Here is a 7,826-nt window from a genome sequence, read left to right as displayed (position 1 = left end):
GAAAGAAAGAAAGAAAGAAAGAAAGAAAGAAAGAAAGAAAGAAAGAAAGAAAGAAAGAAAGAAAGAACAAGAATAGCAAGGGGAAAAAGAATATTAAAACCACAGTGGTCATTGTGTGGACTAGGGCAAATGTTTTGGCAAAGGCTGCTCCGTTTTCTGAGTCCCTTTGCACTGCTGAGACAGGGAAAGGTCACAGGGTCACCCATGGGAACATGAACCAGCACATCAGCCCCTTCCCTCCACCGGAGCAGCAGCAGACCTGTGGGCTGAGGATTTCTCCTTCCCCTGGCAGACGATGCTTTGCCAAGCAGGGAGATCTCAAGCTGAGGTGTTATTTGATGCTGGGACAACGTCCCGAGCCTTGGCTGGAGCCCAAGTCTGCTGCTGGCTCTGGGATTTTTGCTGAATTATTGAACTCTCCCTGCGTGTGCCAGGGCCGGCTGTGCCAGCTGCGGTTTGCGATTGCTTCAAACGGTGTGTCCTTGTCTGAGATGAAAGGCAAATCCAGGGAATTTCCCTCCCTGCCCGGCAGCACGGCAGATGCTCGGCAACCCACATACCACAGCTCCTTCCTCATGCAGGTGAATGAACTCAAATTGCTGTCATTTGGGTAAAAATGTCCAGCCTCAATGCCTGGACCTTGCACTTTGGAGTGGGGCAATCTGACCGTAGTTCACACACCTTCAATCCCCCCAGGCTACCTGGGATGGCTCCCCAGGGCACAGCAGGGCTGCAGGTTTCCTTCCTAAAGGAGCTACCTGTAGGTCAACAAATCCCATGCCCCATCCTCCCACCCAGCTGAGTTTTGGTCCTACATTCCCAGGGCAAGAGCAGAGCAAAGAGAAGGAAGACATTTCCACCTCACTTCATTCTTCTTCAGCTGTGCATAGAAGAATCCCATGTTCATCCTAGACCTACTGGGTGCAGATGCAATTATGTCACAGCTACTGCTTCACTGGAGCTCCAGTGCCACTTCTTGGTGTGGAATAAGGCTGGAGGAAGGCGTTTAGGGACTAAAAATTATCAGAAAGATGCTTATGTTTCTTGCCCATACAGAAGCACTTCAGCTGCCAGTGGAGCCCACGGAAGTTTAGGGACTGAAATAAGAATCACACTCTTACCAGCCTGCCTTGGCTTCCAGCTGAGCTTTGCCAAGCACTGGGCACGTTTGATGCACACAATAAGCAGTGTTACTCTCTTCCCTAAGCAGCCAGTTTCCATTTGGGCCATTTGGCAGCTCCAGGGCTGCTGCAGGGTGACAGCGAGCAGCACCCACATCCCTACAGGAAACACACGGGAATCTTGGCCAAGGTGTGACAGTGCTGAGGTAACTGTCCCAGGGATGTCCTGCCAGAGAGTTTCACCACCTAGACAAGACTTTAGACTGTCCTATGAGCCCCTAGGCAAGTCTGGGTAGTTTTCAAAATCAAACTTTTTTCTCCATCTGTACCAGGTTGTGTTTAGTCTCTGTATTGCAAAAGAACTTGTTTTGATAACTTATCTTCAAAGTAGGCTGCTTTAATGGTGCCAGAAATTATATGTATTAGTGAGAATGCACAGGGTTTGATATTGCAGGGTGACTTCCAGGCATATTGATAGAATTTAACTCCATAATTGTTATCTCTTCTAAAGAATGAAGCTCAGAAGCAAAACCTCTGAATAAAACAGCAGTTGTCTGGCAGTAAAGAGAGAAAACTGGGTCCTAATTCCCTTGGGTTTTTTAGAAAAAGGGAGCTTTATCCCAAATAATATTATTTCCAGATGTTACTGGAGATGTATTATTTGTGAGCAGGAATTCTTTTTCCTTACACATAAATATAATTGTCCAGAATGAAAAAAAACCAACTTACTCTTTTTTGATCAGGTAGAGGAGTTTCTCCCATTTTAATACCTGATCCATCTGGAATCCCAGGAAATCAGAGAGGTGCTGAAGAGGGTCCAGGACAGAGCAGTGAGCATGTGGGCTGCTGCAAACTGCAGAGCTCAGCATTGGCCTTGGCCAAGCACCAGCTGCCTGGGAACACTCAGGTCATTCACCACCACCACTCTGGTGGTGCCCTAATTCTCCTGTCCTAGAAGCCTTTGCTTGTCAGGGCTGGGAGACTTTGCTCCCAAAACCATCAAACAACTGCAAAAGCTGAATATTCTCACATCCTCCAAACAGGAACTTTTTTGGGCTTTGTTTTCCTCAGACTTTTCTGGAAGTTTTTTCTTTTTCTTCTGAAGATCTTTCATTTTAAAGCAAAGCCAAGACAATTCAAATTACACTGTTGATTGCCCTTTAGTTTGACTGTGATTTAAAAAAATTTCTTCATTCCCAGTGCTGGTAGAAAAAAGGTTAGAAGCACTTACAAAGTATATTTTTAGAAATAAAGGAATATACAAAAGGAGAAAAGGCTGTTTTCAGTGGTGCCATATTTTTCACAGGTTGTATACAATCATATTTTTGTACTATACTGCCATTACTTAATAAAACATTGTTCTTATCCCTGTGCCGAAGATAGACAATCTCTTTCAGTATCCCATTCCTTACTCCAAAACCTTGATACTGGCAGCAGTGGACAATAAAATGTGGACCCCTGGTACCCCAAACCCTAGTCCTGCTGCAGCATCCCACAGCATTCAGCTCAGCAAAGGATATATCTAATCCATTCCCTGCTTGGAAGCACCCACACATTCCTGTCTTCTTCTCAAAAGGAGGTGGTTGAAAGGGGCATCTTGTGCTGCTCCTGCTTCAATAGTTTTCCATTATTTGTATGGAGAGAGTGCACTAGTTAAGTGGAAAATTGAGATACTTGATTGTTCTTCAGAGTGCTAGGATGAGCACCAAAGCTGAAGCTGATAGTCATTAATTTTAGCATCTTAAATTACTTCAGGTTCTTTAAGTCTTCCCATTCCCTTCTCTCCTCCTCTTTAACAATTATTTCTTAAGGGCAGTTGCACATCTCTTGCTCAAATGAACCTACATGAGTCTCTTACTGCATTCAAGCCTAATGCACTTTTCTGTGTTGATCTCCCTCTTGTTCATTCCTGTGGGGCTGAGTTCCTCAGCACTGTAACCTTTGAAGAGCCTGGGATCGGTGTCTTGGGAAACACAGAGCAGAATATGGCACAATAACCAGTCCCCCAAAGCAGGCACAGCGACAGCTCCCAGGGAAGTGCTCTCATAGCCAACCATGCATGGAGAGGACTCGGGGAACACCAAGGTGGCCACTAAGGGCTTTTTTGACTGTGCTGTGTGAAAGCAAAGCAGCGTGAGTTAGAGAGAATTCAGTCTTTTTGGCTGTTATCCCTGTAGGGCTCCCTGATTTACACTGATCCAGCTATACAGCAGCTGCTTATAGGTTTATAGGTTCTTGCATTCTCAGTCTCCTACCGTGGTGTGGAGCAGAGGGTCCCACAAGAAATCAGCTGCTGTAAACCGGGCAGGGTGGAAGGAGCTACTTTGAGCAGAGTATCCACTCAGAGCTGCTGCAGCTCTGCCTGCAGGTGTTTGCAGTGGGTGAGACATTCTCCTCTGAGAGCTGCTGGGATGAGCAGCCCTGGGGTGATGTCCTCAGGTGATCTGCAGAAACACTGAAGGGCACGGCCCAGGTTAGAGGTACCAGAGCCAGTGTGGTAGGGGAAGCACAGCCTGAGCCAGGTGAGGAATCCACACCTAGTGAGAGCCCCCAGGCACAGGAACAATGACCTCTCTGCAGGTTCTACAACAGCTTTCCTGGTTCATCATTTCCCTCACCCTATGATATTGTCCCAGTATCACACTGCCTGCTGCTGTAACATGGGAAAGGACACAAACCACAGGGCAGGAAAAAAGGAGAGAGATGATTTCAGCCCCCAGCAGAGGAAATTACCAGTTAGATTGTCAAAAGAGGATGCTGGCAGAGAAGAGGAAGGGGAGGGAAAAGCACTAGGAGAGGTTTAGTTTGCATGCCACATCCCTGCTGGCATCCAAGGCCTCCAGTGCTAACAGGTATGGTGTAAGGGGGCAGGAATTATGTGATTGTATTAAGTAATAAGACCATTAAGTCTGGCAAACCTGAGCAGTCCTCATGCACTTCACTGCCAGGTTTCTGAGTAGAAATCTTAAGGAAGTCTTATGTTTGTGATATTCCTGCTTCTGGGTCTATTACAGACAGTGCTGAAGCCCATCTTGGGATGGGGCTGGCTCCCAGCAGTGCTGGAGCTGGGTCCACCATGGTTTGACCCAGACCATGCACAGGGAGAGGGAACAGATTCTACACAAGCTGATGTTGCCACTCTGGGCAAAGGCAGGGGGATTGCTGTGTGCTGGCTTAACAATCCCTGCAGCACTCAGAGCATTGCTGCCTCAGAAAACACAAGGGAGAAGGAGCAGCAGCTCCCTGACAGCAGCAGTTTCCAGCCAGGACAGGGGACACAAACCCTGTCCCCACACAGACATGCTCTTCCAGTATAAAATCATCCACATTTTCTGGGGCAGAGGATGATACCAGCATAAATAAGCCATCAGCGCAGCTTGAATTTAGCTTTTATTTACAGATTTGCTACTTGAATTGCATAAGTAGCTTAAGTCAAGCAAGGACACCCTCCTCACCTATCCAGGAAACTGGGGCATGAGGTATCATCAGTAACCACGTGCTCAGGCTGTGAGCATGTTGCTGCTGTGGTGGATGAGTCAAGTTTGGCACAAGCAGGGACAGGTAGAGCTGCCTGGGGCTGTCAGGTCTGAGGGACACAGAGCTCACAGGTACTTTTTGCTGCTAAGGCTTTTGGGAAGCTGGTCCCAGGACTGTTAGCACTGTAGCAAGCCAAAATTCCCTTCCCCAGAGGGTCTGTGGGAGGACATCTGCCTTATCCAGGCACTTGGTGACACTGGAGCACTGCTGGGTTACCTGTCTGACAGAAACATGAATCAGGCTTTAGGCTGCAGACCAGCCAAGCCAGATGTCCTGGGTTAAACACACCACAGAATTTGGGCACTAAATTACAGCTCCAGGTTCAAGCCTGAATGAACCTTGCAGTGATGATACCATCACTGTCACAATTACAGTGGAGGCCTGGTAACTGCTTAAAGCAGCATTGCCCAGTCAGAGCCCTGCAGAGATCAGCAGGGCATGACCTGCAACGATAGCAGAACTGGGGCCTGGGCTCCAGTGTTTCTTGCTTGACACCCAATCCCCAAACACTGACCATTACTGAACAAAAACTATGCAATATTGAAGATTGTGCCACGGGTGGTGCCTTAGCCACCTCTCCTGGGTATGCACTCATACATTTTCAGAAGTATCCTCACCACAGTTACTTGTGCTGGGGTGAAGAATCAATGAGTTCCTGAAGAGCAGGGCCAGCTCTGGAGCTTGTGATGTGCCACAACTTCTCAGTTGTTCTTGGGCGCCCACAGCTTCTCAGCCAGGTCTGCTCTGCTGAGGCTGCACTGTTAGAAAGTAGAAGAGTCCTGAGAGTTCAGCTCCCCAGCCAAGAGTAGAGTGAAGGCAGGGATCTGAAAAGAGAAAGGAAGAGCAGATCAAGGATCATGTAAGGCAGAGGAACTTGTAGTACTCACTCCTTGCTGTAGTGAAGTGCAGTCACTGCAACCAGTATGGTCTTCCGGGGAGTCAAGGCTTTAAATATTGCTGCTTATTCCTTGAGGGGCGGGAAAGAATTCAGGAGGCTGGGCTTGTCCCATGGAAGAAGAGACATGGTACAGCATGGGCAGTGTCACCTCTGAAACCAGAGAAACCAGCAAGGAAAGGAAGTGGAGAAGGGGCAGCCTCTGTAATGTAAGAATGGTGTTGGGAATGCATCCTGCTGCATGCCAAGGTGTGGGACACAGGTACATCCTTCACAGGCAGGAGTTTAACAATCCTGGCAAGTCCTTGGTCAGATGCATGCCTCCACTTGCCATCAATCCCACTTTTGACCAGGAAAACTAGAATAATTAAAAAAAAAAAAGCCAACAAAACAAAACCCATCACTAATGAGTTAGGCTATTGTTACATCCTCTCCTCACCATTTTAAGTGACCATAGCCTGTCCCCTTGGTCACAGCAGTAGAGCTCAGCTGTACAAGAGATGCTCAGCTAGAGACTGACCCAACAAAATCTTAGTGGAAGGAAGCAGAAGTTCCTTTGTCTTGTACTTATCGAGGCCAGGGAAACAACTGAACCAGGGCTTTGAAACACTCTGCTCTGCCTACACTGAATTTATACTTTCCTTTCTGTTCCAATCTTCCCACATCTTCTATATTTTTGTCCAAAGCACTGTCATTCTTCCAATTCCGGGGTTAGATCAGAAGAGGAAATAAGCTCAGAAACAGCATGGGCCAAGCTGACAAATCCCCAAGTTAACCCACCCAGAGTGGAGAACTGTAAAAACAGCACCTCCACACCCAGACTGATATCCCACCCCACCCCAGTCACGGCCCTCCAGCCCTGATCAGGGTCATTAAACTTGACAGGGCAGTTAAAAGACACACACATTTCAGAACCGTAATTGATACATCCCTCCTTAAATCAGGTCACAACAGCAGGTTAATCTGGGGATCTGTCAGCTTTGCAAGCATTCTCATTGTAACTTTTGGGAAACGAACATTAAGATCCAAACAGTGATGTTATGAGAGAATTTGAGAGGCAGGTAAGCAGTTAACCTTCCCCTTGCCGGGATGAGTGACCTGTTGTGCTTGAACTCTCTCTCTGAGCTCCTTCTCACTGTACAACCAGCCCGGTGCTCCCTGTGACTGGGGCAGGGGGGCAGGGGACACTGGCAGCTCCAGAGGCACACGAGGCACAGAGGCCAAGGGACTGACCTCACCACATACATGTGGAATTAATGATCCTGAAAAATGCACCGCCTGGAGCGCCTCAAGCCTACTGTGAAATGGAATTCCTACACAAAACGAGAAGTTTGTGTGGTTCCCAAGTCTGGTCATGACATACTGACAGCACTAATCATGGCCAGAGCTCACCCCTTTTTTCACAGACTTACTGAGCTGCAGCAAAGGTTTGACTGTTTCAAAAGAACTGAAACAGGAGGTAACAGTGCTAAAAGCCATTCACACGTGTGTGTGTGTGTGAGATACAGCAAAACTTCAGTGGATTAAGAGACTGAGAGATGTAAAGACAAAGCAACACACAGAGGACTTTACTCAAAAATGGCCTGACATGCAAAGGTCACGGCATTTCATCGCAGTTTGCCATCCTGCAGCATTGGTGACACCATCCTGGAAGCAGCCTTGGAACCCTGAAGATGCACAAGCCTGTCCGAAGCAGCTGTCACCACTCACTCAAGATCAAACCACAGCCATGAGCAGGCTAAACATCGTGGACAGTGACATTTTATGGACTGTGTTGTCTCTCACATTCTACCACAGTGTACAGCATATCATGCTTGTTATATTACAACTAAGGAGTAATGAAAAACTTACACTTAAGTGATATAAAAAAAGGGGGGGGAGGACCCAGGAATTTCTCCCATCCAACTATAAACGCACACCCATTTACATTGTTTTGTAAATGAATTTAGAAGAAAAATAAAAATATTAAGATATTTCTCTTCAGGACAACTATTGCACATTTGGTTTTGCTTTGGAGGGGAGATACAAACACACACAGCAGGAATACTTTCCAATTGAAAATATGCAAAACAAATAGAAGTGGGAACAGTTCAGCACCTAGAGAGCGTTTTCCTTGTGTCCTTGATAAACATTATCTCAGTTTCCCTCTGCATTTACTTCACTGGTCAAACCCTCAAAATCTGGTATCTAGGAAGAATATATCACAAAATCTCCTGAAAAAAAAAAAAAAAAGCCTATTAAGCAGTGGCATTGTGCTGCCCCATTTTCTATAT

This window comes from Corvus kubaryi, unplaced genomic scaffold, assembly GCF_017639235.1.
Source record: "Corvus kubaryi isolate FWS band 111438036 unplaced genomic scaffold, C.kubaryi_AGA036_p1.0 split1-37374, whole genome shotgun sequence".
Classification (NCBI taxonomy): domain Eukaryota; kingdom Metazoa; phylum Chordata; class Aves; order Passeriformes; family Corvidae; genus Corvus; species Corvus kubaryi.
Note: the sequence above shows the minus strand (reverse complement) of the source record.